Here is a 20997-nt window from a genome sequence, read left to right as displayed (position 1 = left end):
AATTCCCCCCCAAAGAACTCAACTCAACAACATGCAGTTACCTCAGAAAGCAAACACAATGCTATTTGCTTCATCAATTGCGATGATTAAAAATGGAGCATAAGTTATTATCCTCTCAGTCTTTCACAAAATCCTGGAACTGAAAGCAGGTGAGGACAACTAAAATCAACCTATAGATAGTAGAGATGACTTTCAGTGAGGGACACATGATAGACACTAAGAAGAAAATGGGGCTCAGTTTGAAGATGAGGGCTAGGAGAGATGTTCTGAAAGTTCATGACCTCAGAAAGACAAAAATGGGGTGAACACGTACTTTTGTATCAAGTCCTGTAATACCAAGGCTAAGAGCATAATTGAAAGCTAACATTTTGAGCACTCGATGTGCTGGGCCCTAGTTAGAAGATGGTATCATTCCTCGACAAATAAAAGTAAGTACTACTTCCAAACGTGAAGTTCTTAAAAACTGTGGTTCACACAAAAATTATATTCTAAAAACAAGATGTCGGTGCTTGTGCTTCTGGGTGCCACCTAGGATGTTCTTCTCCCAGATAATCGTATGGGTGGCTCACTCACCTTCTTCATGGTTGTATGAAAATGCCAGCTTCTCAGTGAGGCCCCTGAGACAAGCTGATATAAAATGCAACCTTGACTCTGAACTTCTCACTGTGGCTCCAGTTCAAGATGGTGATGCAGCAGGATCCTGAACTCACCTCCTCCACAGACACTCCAAATCTACAGCTACACACGGACGATTTCCTCGGAAAAAAAAAACTCAAACACTAGCTGCATGACTCCTACACATCAGGCGAATGAGAAAAAACCCACACGGAAGCCAGTAGGAGAGGCTGAGGCACAATTTCATCATAAACCCCACCCCCGGTGCAGCAACCCACAATTGAGAGGGAACTCAAAGCCCCAAGCTGCTCCCTGAGGAGCGAAGGGCTTGAACCCCACATCAGGCCCCCCAGCTTTTAAGACCTGCGCCTGAAGGATGAGCCCCCAAAACATGTATCTTTGAAAGCCAGTGAGGACCATGAGGTTCTCCAGAAGTCCAAGAGACCCACAAGGCTAGAGTGAACTGAGAAACTGTTCTTAAAGGGCTCGCAGGCAGACTCAGCCACCCTAGGGTCCAGCTCAGAGGCAGCTGACTGAAAAGTGACCAGACTTTCTGTGGAAGAGGCTTATTTGCCCATCTTAAAGCATCAGCCTGAGGGGCAGGCATTAATTTAACACACGTCTAGGAGCCTACTGTAATATTCTCCAGGATGTAAGCCAGGGATGCCATCTTTGAGCTCTCCTTCTGCCACTGGTGTCTCCTGGATAGGAACTTGTACCCTCCTCTGGGGTCCCGATTGTGTGGCTGCTGCCCAGGGGACATCTCCAGATGGCCTGGCTCTGGCGGTCAGCAGGGTTTACACTCACAGTTCCACAGGACGGTGTATATTTCCATACTTTAAAAGCTGCTGCCTAAGGGTCTAGCTTCCAATCCCCCTGAATCTAGGTGCTGACTGAGATCCCCCCCTTTCATACACTGACAGGTCTTGGCACACCCTCAACTACTAGGAGGTGTCAAAAATATAATAGGCTGCTTGGAGAAACACAAATGTGTGAGAGACAACCAAGAGCTGGGGCAAGGGAGAACCATAAGGTTCATCTCCTACACGAGGCCACTCCTTGAAGACTGGGGAAGGGGGGTGTCTCATGGAGAAACCAACACAGAGAGCCAAGCAAAACGAAGAAACAAAGGAATACGTTCCACACAAAAGAACAAGATAAGACCTCAGAAAAAGACGTTAATGAAATTATCACTGTCTGTCCTCTTCTCTCATCTATTTTTCTGCACAGTACTTATCACCATTCAATATCGTATGTGTTCACTCATTTACTTGTCTAGGTGGGAGAGAGTAACACACACACACACACACACACACACCCTTACTAGAGTGTAAACTCCACGGGGGCCAAGACTTATGGTCTGTTTTTGCACTCAATGCCTAGAAAAGTAGTTGACAATAGTAAGCACTTAATAAGTATTTATTAAACGAATGAATGGATTGAAGATAATTCAGATAGGTAAATATATAATAAATACATAACAAGTAATTAAAGAAAGATAATGATGTTTAGGATAGCTCTTTAATTCTTGGAGGTTGACAATACAAAAAACAGGCATAATTTCTCCAAATCGCTCCATAGCTGGACGTCCCAGGGGGTCTTTGACCATAGGGAAAGATTCTGGGCTCACCTCCACCAGCATCCAAGTCAAGGAGGAGTTCATTAGAGCAGAGCTGCCCCCACCTGGTGGTTCCCAACAGCACAAACGGTGGAAGAAGGGCCTTCCTGCCTTCATTCCAACGTGGTGCCTTCAGTGCTTACTATGTTCTAGGCACTGTTTTCTAGAGACACAATCGTGAACAAGACAGACTCAGTCCCTCCCCTCTCAGGGTTTTCAGCCCAATCACAGAAATGAGGAGGCTTCCTGGGAGAACAGGCTTACAAGGAAAGCTTCTGCGGAGAATCTGGGAAAAGAGAATTGAGAAACACAAGAATCATCCAGCCTAGAGAGCTGAAGAATCAGGGAACTGCCCTTTGAACTAAAGTTAAATAATCCTTTCTGTTCCTTGCTTTTCTTTCTTTCCATTTTTTTTTTTTTTTTTTTTTTGCTGTGGTAAAATATACATAACATAAAATGTACCATTTTAATCATTTTTAAGTTCAGTCGCATTAGGTACGTTCACATTGTTATGCAACAATCACCTCTGTCCATCTCCAGAACTTTTCCATCTTCCCAAACATCACCCTGTACCCGTACTCAACAATTCCCCATTTCCCCCTTCCTCAACCACTGCCAATCGCCATTCCACCTCCTGTCTCTGTGAATTTAACTTCTCTAGGTATCTCACGTAAGTGGAATCAGACAGCATTTGTCTTTTTTGACTGGATTGTCGCACTTAGCATAATGTCCTCAAGGTTCATCCATGTTGTAGCATGTGCCCAAATCTCCTTCCTTTTTAAGGCTGAATAACATTCAATTGTATACATTTACTACATTTTGTTTAACTATTCATTCATTGATGGACACTTGGGTTGCTTCCACCTTTTGGCTATTGTGAATAATGCTACTATGAACGTGGGTGTACAAATATGTGTTCAAGTCCTTGCTTTCACTTCCGTTGGGTACATATCTTTTGTTCCCTGTTTTTAAGACAGACAATATAGGTTCATGTCCAAAGCTTGTGATGAATTCCACTGACAGGTAAAGATCAGTCAGACATTGAACTTGGGGTTAATCCTCCCCATTCACATGTTGGTGATATTTCACTTATCTTGTATGTTAATGTTAGCTGCAGCCACAGACGAAGTCCAGAGTCTCAGTGACATAACATAATAAAGGCCCAATGCAGGTTGCTGGGGACCCTTTTCCACCTGGATTAAGGGATTAAGGATCCCTCCATCTAACGATGCTGCCATCTCAACAAGGTTGACAGGTCAGTGTACTAGGAGAAGAAAGGGATCACTCTTGACTGTCCTAGCCCAGAGGTGACACAGTCAGTCCATTGGTCAGAACTAGTCACGTGGCCCGACCAAAGTGCAAAGTAGTCTGAGAAACACAAAGGAATTAATGTAATAGCCAGTAAGCACTGTCTGTGCTACAAGATGTGAGCTTGGCGCAGCATCATTGCATTGTAAAGACTGTTCAAAGAGAAAATGAACAGAAGGAGCCGTTATAAAGATGCTTATGTGGCCGAGAGCTTCCAGGTCCTTCAGTCTAAAACCAGAACATCTATAGAATTGCTCTAATCTCCTCTAATACTGCTAAGACTGACCTTAATCATACAAAAACTGCTTTAAATGATGTGTTCTCCAGAGCAGCATTTTTAAAAGAACCTAAGCTAAAAATGGGAAACAGCCAGCTCCAGACGCTTGGTGCATAGCTGCAGTGCTATGTTGGGGATTCTGAGGCCACTAGCAGCAGAAGGGAGAGTGGAGCTCTTGAAGGTCCTGTGATTCTGCTCTGAATTTTAAAAATTCCTATTTGGGAAAATGAAGGAAAAGGCTAATAATGGAGATGAAGTCAAAAGATTGTGAAAGAAATCTTATCCCCATACCCACATCGCTCACGCGATAACGCATGTATGCTGCTTCAGACACCAGAGTGACGGCCTTTGTTTAAAGTATAAAGTAGATTAACTCAGACAAGAGTGGAAATATATCAGAAAAAAAACAATTTGGGCTCTGTTGAAAAATAAAAATATATTTCCAAAGCCTCAATCCCTTCTTTACTGCACTTGCCTATAAATAATTATGAATTCAAGAAGTTATGTTTCATTATTAAACGTACCATTTTCCAAAACGATTATATACTAGGCCTGGAGACCACACTTGACCTACTTTTAGGGGTCTGAAGCCAAGGGAGATTTACTTTTTTTGGAGGATTTGTCCTTTTAATTGGGGGGAAAGCAAAATGGAATTCAGGCAGCTGGCGAATCATAACCTTCACCCTTAGGTAGGAGCCATGGCTTCTAGAAAGTTCACCACCCATTGCTAATGAAAGTCATTCAACCAATTTTTCTTGAGCACCTGTATGCACCAGGCACTATTCTAAAGCCTTGGAATACATCAGCAATCAAAACAGACAAATATCCCTGTTCTCCTGAGTTTCCTTTCTGGAGGAAATCCTAAAATATGATTGTTAGACGTTCCTTGATTATTTGACCTATCTATTTCTGTTTAGCAGAAAATTTTGTGGTAGTCTTGAGGAGTGGAAAAGACTTTTTAAAAATTTTCTGATATTCACTTAGAAACCATCACTAAAAAAAAATCCATCTTTGGGGCTGGCCCCGTGGCCGAGTGGTTAAGTTCACGCGCTCTGCTGCAGGTGGCCCAGTGTTTCGTTGGTTCGAGTCCTGGGCGCGGACATGGCACTGCTCATCAGACCACGCTGAGGCAGCGTCCCACATGCCACAACTAGAAGAACCCACAACGAAGAATACACAACTATGTACCGGGGGGCTTTGGGGAGAAAAAGGAAAAAATAAAAATCTTTAAAAAAAAAAAAATCCATCTTTGCTTCCACTCATGGTATTGAAAACATTGTATTCATACAGGAATGTATACTGAGAGATTTTTCTGTGGTGAGGAATTGTGCTAAGAAGTATGAGGGGATATAAACATATGTAAGACATATCTGTGAACATATCCTATGGTGGGTTACACCCACAATATTGTTTCAAAGGAAAATACTATCATCGCTATGTTATAGTGGTTGGGCAATGTCATACTGTCTATGGCACCTCTGTTAAATAGCATAGACCTGTGACTCTACCTTTTCCTAAATAGAAGTCTCTTGTGGTTCAGATGTGTGCACCACGGGGACCAAAATGGGAAACAAAGTGCAAATAGCAGCCTTGGTGGCATGGAGAGTCATTTAAGCATCATCCTGAGAATCATGGTCCTAGAAGGATAAAGACCTACCCAAGGTCATCAAAAATCCAAGTACAAGAATGGAACGCACACTGCCTGTCATCTGATCATCAGAAACCATATATTATTCTCTCTTTTTAGACCCACCATTGAGGACTATGCTTTATGACAGAAGGCAATCTTGAAGGAGGTGACGGGTTTATCTTGATTACACCCAGTGCAGGTCAGCCACAGCTAAAGGGAGCTGCCATGTTTGTGTGGGAAGTGACACATGTGCTGGAGATGACAGCAGAAGAGCATGAGGTCAGCCACCTTGATTAAATGAAAACACTTGGCCACCTTTTGAGTCCCAAACCACGTTCTACAACTTCTTGTTTTCAGATATTTGGCATAATGCTCAATTTTCTATTTTTAATTTCAGCAAAAAGGGATCAAGAAAATTTCTGAAATTTTTCTAGACCTCAGAGGGCCTTTAAGAATAATATTTTGATGAGTTAGGTATAAATGATTCAGAAACATATGGATTGTATTTACTTTGATATGTATAAGGATTCAACACAAAGTGGGTTAACATACTTGGCTATACTCTGTGCTCTGGGGTAGCCAAATGTTTGGAAAAAGTGTGGCAACATGAACGACTCTGGGCTGCCTCCCACACCACTCGGCTTTCACATGCATCTCCCTCTTTTTATTTTTTCCTTTCATGCTGCCTGGAACATGTACCAGACTGCAGGTACCTTGTAAGGAATAATAGCCAGCAGCTTGAGGGACCCCACTTCCATCTCCCAGGAAGAATCCAGATTCCCTTGAGATGCTATGTTCAGCAAATATGAACAAACACAGCAAAAATCTACTCTGTGTTCTCAGCCACACCAAAGCAGTCTTTTTTAGTGTTTCATCCAATTCCAGCTTTCTGCTTGTCTGAGAAACAGATCGGGGTGGGTAGCGACAGGACTCGCTCCAAAATTTGAGGAACTCTGTGCAAAATGAAAATGTGAGTCCCTTGTCCAACAGAATTGAATTTCAAAATGGCAAAAATAGAGCATTAAAGGCAACATGAGGAGAGCGGCTCATGAAGTCAGCCCTGCACGGCGACACACTAAGGCATTTTCTCCCTTAACATTTCTTATTGCAAATAAAAATAACGTGACAGCAGAATAATCAGTGTGAGCTCAGGTTAAAAATGTGGTATGACATGAGATCATGATTTAAGGGCGGGGGTTCCCCAACCACTCAACTAAAATCAAGGGATAGAATCAGATATCACCAAAGATTTCAAATGGCATCCCAGCAAGGGTGAAAGGGCTGAAGTTGTTGGCTGAACCAACTCTGTTCTAGTTCACAGAGAGGTGTGCAGTTCCAGGAGAGTGGTGAGGCTGTGGTTCTTGAAGCCAGTGTGCTATTTCCTACGGGGGCTCTGAGGAAAGCCAGTGATGCAAAGAAAGGAATTCTCTTTCAAACAGATGGCACTGTTTTACATTAACACCAAGGAAGATGGAGACGAATGTAGGATAGCTTCGGGTTGCTTACTATGTGGGTAAGTCTCTGCTTTTGCGATTTTTAATTTTACCATATGCCTCGTTCCATGAGGCCTAAGAAAGATCTCCATATCCTCTTTCAGTTGCCAGAGAGGAATAAATATGCAACATAAGAACTTGGCAACCGGAAGTCACCTTATGACAATCCCATTCAAGATCGGTCTTTAAGGGGGCCGGCTGGGTGGTGCAGTGGTTAAGTTCACACGTTCTGCTTCATCGGTCTGGGGTCCACAGGTTCGGATCCTGGGTGTGGACATGGCACCACTTGGCAAGCCATGCTGTGGTAGGCGTCCCACATATAACGTAGAGGAAGATGGGCACAGATGTTAGCTCAGGGCCAGTCTTCCTCAGCAAAAAAGAGGAGGATTGGCAGCAGATGTTAGCTCAGGGCTACTCTTCCTAAAAAAAAGAAAAAATTTTTTAAAGATTGGTCTTCAAGAATCACACTATCTAAAAGCAGGCGTTGTCCATAAGACTTTGCTTAAAAATATTCTGCACATGGCACAAGTTTAAATTTTTGTTTTTGAAAGAAATATGTATTTCTTTCCTACTGATAAAATTTGGAGCATATCGAGCACAAAATTAAAGTCCCTTGGTTATTTCCATCTCTCCTTTTCTGAGGAGCCTGCTATACCTTTTCTAGTTTTTCTATAAGATTTGTCAACATATATTACAAAGAGCATTTTATAAATTCGTTTCTCTTCAGTTTCTCATCAGTATTTTTCGTTTGTTTGCCTGTGGTGTCTGTTAAGACTTGCTTTTAGAAAAAAATGAGACATTATGCACTGTTCTCTCTCATTTTTAAAAGAGAATTTATTCTACTTTTTTAGCTAATCAGCATGAGGTCGGTTATGAGGCATTCAGTTGTATCATGGGTTTATCTTATTTATTTGGGAAGATGGATGAATCTGTTTTTACATGTATATCAAAAAAAAAGTAACTGGTGCTTCCCATATTGCAGATAGGAAATGTTAATTCAATAAGCAATCTGGAAAATATTCAATATGCCAAAGACTTGGCTTTAGATAAAATATAAATTTAACTCCATTCAACAAATTTATTAAGCATCTACACGGTGCCTTTATCAAGCGAAGTACTCCAGATCTACAGATGAACTGGGCTCGATCCCAGCCTTGTGCAACTTTGTTATATGTAAGCGATTGTAGGTAGTAAAATGCCCAAACACTGCAGGCTGAACGAAATACTAGAAAGAAAGAAGCCTGTCCCAGCATAGTGGACCAGAGGAATTACCAAGTGTTTCATTTCAAATCTATGTCATTTCTTAAATGGCAGACCAGTGCATAACAATGCAAGGACCTTATTCTCTTCATGGACTCCACCAGGGGACACTTTCTAGCAGACTGGAAAGTATTTCAAACAACATAATCCACACTTGTCAGATTGCGTGAGCCAAGGGCATCTGAGGCTATATTTATTTTCCTTGACTTTCTCCTCTGGAGAGTTTTTGATGCCTTGAGAAATTTCAAGATTTGGTAGTTGATGACTGATCTCAGAGCAACAGCAATGAATACAGTGAGTCTGGCTGCAGGCACCATGGGGCCATTCTTCCTAGACGGAAACCATCCTAAATTAAGCCCTCTAGGTGAGACGTGGTAGAGCCAAGTGGGAAAAATTGAGGATACCCACGAATTCCTACAAAGGAAAAAGATGTTGGAAGTAAAAGTTCTGTCTGAGCTGATCCTCATTTCTTTGTATTTTAATAAAAAGGTGATAAAAATGGAGAAGATTTCTATATCACTGTGGAATCTATTGCATTTGAAGATGTGTTAACAAAATTGGAGATGCATGTGGGTGTTTGTTTTTGTGGGTGTGTGTATGCCTGTCTTTGGCAAAGAAAGGGGAAACGTTAGGGTGAGAGAGTGCAGCAGGGCATGGACCTGCAAAAGCAAAGCTGAAGAGATGGGAACATCTAAAGGAAGCTGGGCTGCAGATCGCTTCACTTCTACTCATCCATGCTCAATGCCTCCAATGCATCATGTTTTTGGCCTTGTTCATTTGCAAGCCCGGCAGAGCAGCCGAGGGTAGACACTGGTCTGGGCAGCCTTGAATGGAGCAGAAAGCATATGACTTGCTGTCTTAGTCAGCCTTGGGTGACCACAGCAACCATAGCAGCTCTGGGGGACTTAGCAACAGACATTTATTACTGACAGTTCTGGAGACTAGGAAGTCCAAGATCAAGGTGTCATCAGCAGATTCAATTCTTGGTGAGGACTCTCTTGATGGCTCTCAGACAGCTACCTTCTCACTGTGGCCTCATATGGCCCTTCCTGGATGCTAATCCATCACGGGGCCCCACCCTCATGACCTCATCTAACCTAATCACCTCCCAAAGGCCTCACCTCCAACATCACATTGGGGGTTGGGGCTTCAACATACAAATATTCAAGGGACACCAACATTCAGCCCATAACACTTGGCTTCTTCCTACCACTGTTCTTTCCCATCATCCTCAAGGCCCTGGAGCTTTCTGAGTATCTAGACTTAACTGGAAACATAATATCAGCCTCACCTTTCTACAAAGTACTACCTTCCCCTCGCCAATTCTGACCCTTTCAGTTACTAGAAAAAGAAACCAACTTGAGCTAGCTTAATCTGAAAAATCTTATAATTTTGTCAATTATGCCTCAATAAAGCTGAAAAAAGTTATTGACAACTATTAAAATAAGTAAAAGTAAGCATCCTTATTTTTAAAAAAGAGGGGAGTGAGAATTTATTATAAGACTACAAGGATGTCTTATGGGACAGGAATACATTCATTCATTCAAAAAATATGCATTGAGTAAGTAATATGTGCCAAGTTCAATGGTAGATCTTTCATCAGTGAAAGAGACAGACATACTCTCTGCTTACACCCTGGCAGAGAGAGAGACAGGAACCAAATAATCACATAAATACGTATATCATTATGAATTGTGTTGAGTGCTCTGAGGAAAAGGTATAGGATGTTTTAGAAAGTCTAACAGGAGGACTTGATCTAGATTGAAGGTTCAGGGAAGACTTTGCAGAGAAGTAGATGCTTCACTGATAAATTTCACCAAGCCCTTGAAGGGAGAAATTATACCAGATCAACACACACACTTTCAGAAAACAGAAGAAAAGGAAATACTTCTAAACTGACTTTATGAGGTTGGCATTACCATGACACCAAAACTGCATAAAACTTTACAAAAAAAGATAACCAGAGACCCTTATGAACATACACACTAGGGAGAATAATACCTTCCCCAAATATGGCCACATCCTAGACCCTAGAACCCATGAATCTTACCTTACAAAGCGAAAGGGACTTTGCAGACATGATTAAATGAAGGATCCTGAGATGGAGAGATTATTTTAGGTTTTCCCGTTGAGCCTGATGCGATCACAACAGTCCTTACAAGAGCGAGGCAAGAGGAGTCGAAGTTAGAGGAGATGGCAATGTGAAGACAGAAGCAGAGATTGGAGTGTTGAGATTTGAAGATGGAAGAAGGGGCCACAAGAAGCTGGAAAAGTCAAGGAAATGGATTCTCGCTGCAGAGCCTCCAGAAGGAACCAGCCCTACCAACAGCTTGACTTTACTCCAAGGAAATGGCTTTCGGGCTTCTGACCCAGAACTGTAAGAGAATAAATGTGGGTTTTAAGCCACTAAATTTATGGTAATCTGTTACAGAGGCAACAGGAAACTAATACAACACAATTGCAAAAATCCTTAACAAAATTTTAGCAAATCAAATCCATCAATATATAAAAGGATAATACTTCATGACCAAGTGAGGTTTATCAGGAATTCAAGATTGGTTTAATATTAAAAAAATCAATCAATGTAATTAACCATATTAACAAGTTTAAAAAGAAAACCCGTATGATCACCTCAAATTGATGCAGAATAAGCATTTGACAAAATTCAACACCCGTTCATTATAAAAACTCTGCCAACTGTGACTAGAAGGAAGCTTCTTCAACTTGATAAAGCGTATCCACTAAAAATCTACAGCTCACATGATACATAGTTACAAAAGTAGGAATATGTACATTGAGGAATAAAGTAAGATGTCCATCCTCGCCACTTCTACTCATATTGTGCCTAGCCAGTGTAACAAGACAAGAAGAAAAAGGAATAAAATTGGGTAAAAAGAAAGAAAACTCTGTTTTATCATAAATGGCATGATCGAATTCTAAGAAGTCCACCAAAAAACTACTAGAACTCATAAGGGAATTGAGCAAGGTTGCAAGATACAAGATCAACAACAAAAATCAATTGCATTTCTATATATAAACAACAAACAATTGGGAAGTGAAATATACTGAAAACTGAAAAACTGCTGACAAAAGTTACACAAAACCCAAATAAATGGAGACATACACCATTTCATGAACAAGAAGATTCAATACTAAGATGTCAGTTCTTTCTAAATTGAGCTATATGCTTAATGCAACGTCAGACTGAATCTAAAACTCAACCTTACATCATCTTAAAAAAATAATTCAAAATGGATCAAACACCTAAATCTAGGAGCTCAAAGTATAAAACTTCCTGAAGAAAACATAGGAAAACCTATTTGTGAATTTGAGTTAAAAAAAGAAAAAAGATTTCTCAGATAGGGCACAGAAGTTTAAATCATCAACGAAAAATTTGATAATTGGATTTGATAAATCAAAATTTAAAATTTTTGCCCTTTGAAAGACAGTGTTAGAAAATAAAAAGGGAAGTCACATCCTGGGAGAAAATATATATCTGATAAAGGACTTTTAGCAGAATATAAAATGAACTTTTACAATTCAGTAAGATAAAAAAAAAAAAGCCAACTGGTAAAAAACAAGACAGACAAAAGATTTGAACAAATACTTCCCAGCTTGAAGGATGGCAAGCAGCCCATGAAAAAAATGCTCGACATCACCAGTCGTTAAGGAAATGCAAATTAAAACACAAAAAGATATCACGATGTAGCCACTGGAATGGGAAAAATTTAAAAGGCTGACAATATTTTTATTGATGAGGATGCAGAGAAACTGGAATTCTCATTCTTCGCTGGTGAGAATTTACATTATTCAACCACTTTGCAAAACACATCGACAATTTTTAATCAAAGTTAAATACATCCTTACCATACAACAAGAAATCCCTCTTCTAAATATTTAACTAAAACAATGAAAATATAGGGCCACACCAAGTCTTATACATTAAACTGATAGCTACTGTATACACAATAACCCGCAAATTGGAAACAACCCAGACATCCATCAATCAGTGAGTGAATAAACAAATAATGATATATCCGTAGAATGGAATCCTATTTAGTAACAAAAAGGAATGATCTTCTTGATACATACATCGACATGGGTGACTCTCAAGAGCATTATGCTGACTATGACATTATTCTATTTATTTTTAATCCTAGAAAAGGAAAAAATATAGAGACAGAAAGTAGACCAGTTGTTGCCAGGGGCAGATGGGGAGAGCGACGGGATTGAATACAATGACCCACGGAGGAACTTTGTGGGGTGATGAAAATAGTCCATATCTTGATTGTGATGGTAGTTAAATGATTTATATACATTTGTCAAGATTCATCAAACTGTGCACTTAAAATAGGTCAATTTTGTTATATGTGAACGATAGCTCAATAAAGTGTGTATATACAGCCATGTTTCTCTTAACGACAGGGATACATTCTGAGAAACATATTGTTAGGTGACTTCATTGTTGTGGTAACATCATAGAGCATACCTACACAAACCTAGATGGTATAACCTACTACACACCTAGGATATGTGGTACTAATCTTGTAGGACCACTGTTTAGACGCAGTCCGTTATTGACCAAACCTCGTTATGCGGTCCGTGACTGTACGTGTTTTACAAGAACTTGTGCAAACAAAAGGGAAAGGAGTCACATTATGTTGTTTAGAAATATTACCTATGGAAAAAGGGGCCAAATGGGAGTAGGAAATGGAAGTAAAAGGGAAGGAAGGAAGAGAGAGAGGGAGGGAGGGAGAGCAGACATCAGAGGAGATTGCATGAACCAATAATAATAACATGCCATGAACTGAGGTGTTAGATGATTAACTTCACCCTCTGTACCCAGGTATGAAGGGGGCAGAAGTCTTTAAACCAATAGAATATAAAAGAAGGCCCCGGCTTCATATGGCAGATCCCGGGGAGGGAATGGATTATTCAAAAATGATGGTGGAACATCTTTGACCATTTGGGAGGACCACGTGACCTATACATCACAATACACGCAAAAATTAATTCCAGGTAGAATTAAGAATTAACTGAAAAAGCAAAACTTTAAAAATTTCATATGAAAATATCTTCACAGCTTTCACAGCCGGCATACCATGCAAAAAGAACAAACCATAAAGTAAACACTGACAATTTCGACATTATAACTAAGATGATCTCTTTATCAAACTACAATCTAAAGATATTAAAACCAAGCCACGAGCCAGGAAATATGCTGCACTCACTACTGACAAATGATTAGTGTCCCACATTTATAAAGAACTCATAAAATATTAACAAAGAGACAACTAATAGAAAAATGGACAAAAGATACAAACGTTTTCCCAGAAGTGAAAACACAAATGGTCAATGGTTGAGTATGCAAAGATAGGCAATCTTAATAGTAACCCAGGAAGTGTAAACTAAAACTACAACATAGATATCAGTTTATACCCCTGAGAGGTAAAAACCTGAAAAGGTATGAAATACGAAGTGTTGGAGAGTTTGCAGAACAATGGGAGCTCTTGTATACCGCTACTGAAACTGGAAATTGTTACAATCACTCTGGAAAGCAACTGGACATAATCTGGTAAATTTGAAGATGCACATGCCGTGTGACTGTGCAATTCCACTCCTAGGATATATACCCTAGAGAAACTCTTGCACTATTGGCTGGGGAGCAAGCTCAGGAATGTCCATAACAGCATTATTTGTTACATAAAAAACAAAACAAAGAAAGTGGAACCAATGTCCTTCCACAGGAAAATGGATAAGTGAATTGTGGCCCATTCATTCTATGGAATATCATGGATCAGTTAAAGTTAACTAATTACAGTTACATTCAATAATAGATTTTTCTAAGAACGCGTCTATGAAATGTGGAATGCAAAAAAAGTTAGTCACAGTAGAATGAAAACAATAGGATGCCATTCACAAAAGGGTCAAAAATACGAAAAATAAAGCCATCAGTCTAACAATTCATACTTAGCAAAAGTATAAGAAAAAGCAAAGGAATGATGGACACAAAAATCAAAATAATGTTTACCCCAGGGGGCTAAAGGAACACAGTCATAAAGTTCTCACCATATTCTCAAACTGGATGAGGAGTATATGATTATCAATCATCTTTCATCTCTGACATATCTTTTCTATATCTGAACTATCTCATCATAATTTTTAAATTATCAAATAAAAATACAAAAAAGAAAAGAAGGAGGAAATAAACAGCCCTGGAATTTAGAAGCATCAGGAAAGTTTTGTTCTGTACAAAATACGCTGACAGAACATGGTGTTACAAAGCGCGATGGGATTTGGGAATTTTTCTGCAGACAACTTTTAATTTCGCAGAGCGTCAGCCTTTGCTTTAGGGCTACTGGCCGCAGTCAGGAGAAAAGCCCAGTATTTCCCCTTGTTTACATTTTATTTTAGTCAAAGTATATATTTTACATCTTCTCCTAGGAGCGGACACTGTTCGGGCACTCCCTTTGGGTTAGAAAAACAGTTTATTTCTCAGTGGTAAACACACTTGTCAGCCATTCTGATAGCACGCAATGTGAACGTGCCCGTGTGGAAAGAAGCAGGGAAGACTAGATTGTTGCAATATTTATTCGATGATCCTGTTTAATTATTGATCACAGAAGACTCAAACGTATATGGACTTTTTTTTTAATAATCTGACTGTGCTGTAGAAAAAAGACGTTCTTGTTGCTTACTCTGTCATTGCGCAGAAACCAGCCACGTAGATGTGCTCTGTACTCTGGCTTCTTTCCTCCAGAAAGTGCTATCATTGTTTTGTCCATTGTTACTATAACCATGAGAGAGGAAACATGTGTCCAATGACCGATCGTATAGAAAATTGCTTTGACTCTGTAAAGGGATAACTATGTAAGCTACTAGTAATTATTATTAGCCTTCTCCCCAGATAAAATAAGTGAGGCAGAAACGAGGGAAGTGAGTTGCCTTAGGTCACACTCTGACTTGGGGTTAGAATGTCACATACATATGTCCTTCCAAATCTGAAGCTGAACAAGTAGAAGAATGGGTTTCAATCTTTAAAATAAAACAAAACAAAACAAAATAAAACCCATAAAACTCTGTGCAATATAGTCTTACAAATTTTTTAACAAATAAAATAGTTGAGTGACTCTGGGTGGAGCATAGAGGAGTTGGGGACAGTCAGCTCAGCCCCTCCCCTGACAAGAAGGACTAACCCTCCCATTTGAAGCCTTGGCAGCCCATGGACTCCTCCTACCTGGAAGGTTGCTGAAAGTGAGAGAGAGACGTAGGTTGTGGACTTTCCAAGCAATTGCTCTGGACCCCAAATGTTACAGTGTTTTGTTGGCCCCAAACATGCAGCCACTTCCTGGGTGGCTGACTCAGGGGAGGGTCCAGGGTCCCGAGTGCCTAGAACAGTGCCTGGCACATAGTGGGCACTCAGTGATGATCTAACAGGAATAAACAAATCAATGAATGAATGAGTGTTGAAGGAGCAGCAGTGTGTACCTCCACTCCCCAATATGGCGCCTCAGCCCTGGACCCTCTCGTAGCCAATCTGTCCGGTTACAAATGAATGAATGAACATTAGAGCACCCGCCCTACATGTCCTTTCGCACGGTGGTTGAAAGCAGGTGTCCTCGCCCTTGAGGATGCTTTCTCTTGAAGATGCCAGGTGTGCTCATTTTCTTGCATTACCCTTTGGCCACCCACTTTCTCCTGTGTCGTTAGCTTTGAGTGACAGCTCCAAGAGACACGGAGGGAAGGGGGATCCTGGCGCTGCTTGCCCACAACCCCCACTGGGTTGCTGGGGATAAGCAAAGGTCCCCCTTCTGTACAAATAAATAGGACAGGGAGGCTGGGCACAGGGGCAGGACGTGTGGCAGAGGCTGGCTTTCAAGCCACAGTTATCAACAAAGGAATCCAGGCAGGACCTGGGCGGGAGAAAGGAGGACAGTACTTAGAGGAAGCAGAGCCGGAGAAGGACAGAGGTGCAGAGGGAGAGAGAGGAGCGGGGATGAAAGGAGGGGAGGGTCTGCCTCCTTTTGATCACGCTGAAGACACCATCTGGGCAGAGGTTCAAACGCCGAGATAGGGAGGGATTCTGACATCTTTTAAGTCAGTTCCAGCCGCGGAAGCTGCCTCACTGAGCAAGCTCACATCTCTCTTCTGCCTTTAAATTCACTGCTGTGCTAGTTGCCTGCCCCCACCGAATCATAGCACCCTACCTCCAACACACATACATGTGTGTGCACACACACATGCACAAACAGACACAAATGTGTGTGTATGTACATAGATACACACATGCACACACAAACACATAAACGTGCACACACTTGCAAACACATACATACAAAACACACTTAAAAACATATGTATACTCATGCACAAGCACATATACATGCATGTGTGCATGCACACATAGACACATACGAACACACAAACATGTATATACATACACAGATGCAGGTGTACACATGCATACATAAACACATGCACATGCAAACACACATAAACATGAATACACATACTCACATATGCAGACACATGACACATGCAAACAAACATGTGGTGGCCAAGGGGCCTGTCTGCATGTCCCAGCTCTGCCAGTAACTCCCTGTGGGGTCTTGGGTGACTTCTCCGGGCCTCAGTTCCCGTTAGAACTGCGATGGGCAACATGGGCATATGTATTCCCATCTTCTGCCTCCCAAGACCCTTCCCTTTGTTTGTTTGGAGGCACAAACAAACGTGTATAAGCACACACACAATACACAAACACACAAACATGCACACAGCACACATACACAAATGTGTACACTTGCACAAATGCACATAAACACATATGCACATGTCTGAAAGCACACATAAAAGCATGCGTGCACACAAACACATAAACATGCATACACACAAACACACATACATAAACACAGAGACACATACATAAATACGGGCACATGCATGCACACGTGCACACACAAGCACATAAACACACATATACACAAACACATGCATGCACACACGTATACACAAATACGCACCTTCACACATACTGCAACATTTAATGCTCAAATGATCACAATTCGTTCCAGGAAAGGAAACAGAAAAGAAAGCCAAATGCAGAGGGGTTTCTGGATCTGATGTCCTGACCACACGAATAGAAATGGGTCGCTTGTCATTCAGCCAAGCCCTGCCTGGAAGAGCCATGAGGGGAATCTTCTTCAGGAAGCAACACACCTTTGTGGCCCTCAAGTAGAGCAGTCCTCCTGCCTGGCTCACCCAGGGGAGATCCCCCTCAGCCTAGCAGGGCACAGCCCCCTGACATCACGGTCAGCGGTTCCACATGTGCAGGCCTTGTCGAGCTAGGTTCCTCACACCCTTCCAGGCTGACAGCGGTCAGCGGACAGATCTCTGGGTCACCTCAGCATTTTGGTTTATAGTTGAACGTAGTTATTCACAGTAGTTAAGTTCTGTCAAGTCGCCTGAACTCTGAATTAGTGAATATAGAATCACTGTTTCTAGGAGAAGTCTGTGTGTATATATATATACACATCTATATCCAGAGCCGGAGCTCCTGACACTGTCCTGCCACCTAGCGTCTGTCTCCATCTCTGGTCATCTCTGGAGGGGGCTGAAATAGAAGGGCAGAGCCTGGTTCAACCTCAGCTGGGGACATGTGCATGGGACAATTCAAATATTTCACTGCTCTGTGCATATCCATGAACCACCACGGGTTCTGATTTTGGGTTTACTAGTAAATTTTAGCCAGTGGGTGAATTTGCAAATACAGAATCCAGGAATAGTGCAGATGACTGGACTCGTAGATAGTTTCTGTGTCTGATAATGTCTGAAGAAAGAACTCTGCTGTAAAGACGGCTGGAAAACCAGCGATGTATTTTATCCCTCGTTTTATATGAGGAGAGGCAGGACAAATCGAATTCAGCTGTGTGAGCTAGTCCAGTTATCGGTAGCGGCTTTCTGGAGGATTCTGGAGCCAGTGGGAAAAGGGCAGGGTCTTGGGAGGCAGGAAATGGGATTACATATGCCCACGTTGACCATCGCGGTTCAAACGGGAACTGAGGCCCAGAGAAGCTGCCCAAGACCCCACAGTGAGTTACTGGCAGAGCTAGGACGTGCAGACAGGCCCCTTGGCCACCAGCCCAGTGTATTTCCCACTATTCGGAGCTACTTTCTGAGTCATGAGGTGAAAGAGAAGTGAACTTCAAATCAAGGCCCTGAGTTCCGGTGACCAGGCTGTGCCACAGCCTCTTCTGTGTGCCCTTGGACAAGGCACTTGCTTTGCAAGTCTGTCTTATATTATAGGCCAAAGCCCCGGCCTTGGGCATGCTGGAAGAGACTAGAAACAGGAGCGAGGACTGGGCCCTGGAAAGCCAGGGATCTGTGTATGTCCTCCAGCCACCGCGTCTATATCTGCCAGGGAGGGCTTGAGAGGCACCTGAACATGTGCACAGAGCTTTTAAAACTGAACCAGACACAGATGCAGCCAACATCTGGAACTCCACCTCTGGCGTTGCCTCATTTGCAATAGAGATGCTATTTGGAAGCTTCCTGGGAGAGGAGCGAAGAGCAGGGCAGGTGCAGAGAGAAAGCCAGAATCCCAGTGTTCTGAAGGGTGCAGGTCACGCGGCCATGGCCTCATTCAGGACTTAGGAGGAGGAGTGGAAGAGGCTGTGAGGACACATCTGACAGGCACCAGGAGGGGCCTCCAGTTCATCCAGGGTGAACTCTTGACCCGTGAGGAGCCAGGCCTTCATGCTGGTTGGGTGGGGTGCAGGCTTCATTTCTGCAAGAGCTCCTTCCTCCTAACAGATGATGGAATAACTCTTTCCTTTTGGAAATAGAGCTGAAGGAGAAAGAGAAGAACAGGAGGGGCAAAGAAGTGGTAAATTGGGATGGAGTGGATGTTTGGGGAAATCATGTGTCACCTCAGAGCACAGAGTGAGCCAATGCACCCCAGTTACACAAGGGGAGTGAGAACTCTGGCCATCAGCAGGCCTGGGCCTGGCAGCATTCACCTTGTGCACTGAGGTTGTCAACAGGCCTGCTCAGGATGGAGCATCTGAGGGGCAGAGGGAGGAAGGGGTTTGCTCACAGAGCAATTCTGCCTCCATTCCTCAGGTTCCTCCGAGCTCAGGCAGGGATCAAACATAAGTCCCTCCCAGAGGCATTTCCTGGGCTGGTTCCCTCTCCAAGGGGGACTGTTATGGACCGAACGTTTGTGTCCCCTCAAATTCATTATTATAGTCTCCCCCCCATGTGATGGTACTTGGAGGTGGGCCGTTGGGAGAAATAGGTTTAGATGAGGCCATGAGGGTGGGGTCCTCGTGATGGGATGAGCGTCCTTAGAAGAAGAAGAAGAGACAAAGAGATTTATCTTTCTCCTTCTTTATGCACAAAGAAGAGGTCATGTGAGCGCACAGCAAGATGGCGACCATCTCCAAGCCAAGCAGCGGCCCTCATGGAAAACCAAATCTGCCCCCACGTTGAGATCTTGGACTGCCCGCATCCAGAACCGTGAGAAATAAATGTCTGTTGGTTAAGCCTCCCATTCTGTGGTATTTTGTTACAGAGGCCCAAGCTGACTAAGACAGGGACCTCTCTGCCATCTGGAGTCTCAGGAGTCCCTGTAAGGGGCACAGTCTAAAAGACCCTCAAAAAATACACCCTGAGGTTTTAAATCTGCAGGTGTTTGACAAAACAGTTTTTTATTATCACGCCCTGGGCCCTAGTACCCAGCTCTAGCACCACGCAGGGCACATTTTGGGCATGTGACATATGTTTGTTGACTGAATATAATAAGGAGAGGTGTTTAATGTCACCAGTTCTCCTAAGACACAGTACTTGGGGTATTTACAGATGTTAGCTCCAAAACTGGGGTCCTAAATGAATGTGGAAGAATCCAATGATAAGGTCACTGTCGATTTGATAACCACCATTGTGGCCCCCAAATATGACACCATCTTAGAATTCCATACATGTCCCACGTCAGTGTGGCACTTCGAGAGAGAAGGAAGCCTGGCAGGCTTGTGTCACCTATGCCAGAAAGGTAAGGTACCCACAGGCCCCTGCTATGAAAATTACATTATAATCATCATTGCATAGTTAATTCAGAGCCAATTATTTCTCTGTCCAGAAGGGTGAATGAGTTCTGTAAAACCCTATGGTGGAAAAGCGTTCATGACATGCCCTTTCACTGCTAACAAAAGATAACTTGCACATGCTCTTTCCATGGGAGCGTGTCATTTATACTAGAATAAGCTCCCTTAAAAAAAAAAAAAAAGGAAAATGACAGAAAGAAAATTAGTGAGGCATCAGAAAAAAAAATCATCAGAAAATTTTCCGATCCATGCCAGAATGATCATATCCATGAGAACGATGTTCAGAGTATCATTATTGCATTCCCCTCACCTGTCGTTATTTATAATTTAGAGGACTTAAGAAAAAACACTCATCAGACGCTCTCAGCAATCACCGCAGGCTGGGTTTCCATCCACATTGGTGAGTCTCAGATGTGAAATGACCCTGTGAGGCCACAGAAGCCATGCTGGTGTATCTGTGGCCCAGGTCTTTTTAATAGAATGGATTACTTACTCAATGTGATTATGATCAGCTGCCTTTGGTGCCATATTTACTCTGTCTGCATAGCCTGATGATGAAAGAGAATGCCTCCAGAATCCATTTCCTTCCTATTCCAATATCCAAAATGTTAAGAGAAAATTGCCGGCTTTGTGGGTGTAAAGAGTTGGCCCAAAATGAAAAATGAATATGTGATATCAAAATTCAGCTTTTGCAAAAC

The 20997-nt window shown here is 42.2% G+C and overlaps 1 long non-coding RNA gene across 1 annotated transcript; it reads right to left on the bottom strand.

Moving 5' to 3' along the window:
• Positions 1-4239: 4239 nt before the first annotated feature.
• LOC139080479 (uncharacterized) lies at positions 4240-10576 on the bottom strand. The gene is made up of 2 exons (XR_011535015.1): positions 10252-10576; positions 4240-7361 (listed from the first exon to the last, which is right to left on the bottom strand). It is a non-coding gene; the product is annotated as an uncharacterized lncRNA (long non-coding RNA).
• Between the last annotated feature and the right edge of the window lie 10421 nt (positions 10577-20997).

The sequence above is a fragment of the Equus przewalskii genome, chromosome 30, assembly GCF_037783145.1.
Source record: "Equus przewalskii isolate Varuska chromosome 30, EquPr2, whole genome shotgun sequence".
In the NCBI taxonomy this organism is placed as follows: Eukaryota; Metazoa; Chordata; class Mammalia; order Perissodactyla; family Equidae; genus Equus; species Equus przewalskii.
Note: the sequence above shows the minus strand (reverse complement) of the source record. Positions and strands in the feature narration are given on the sequence as shown.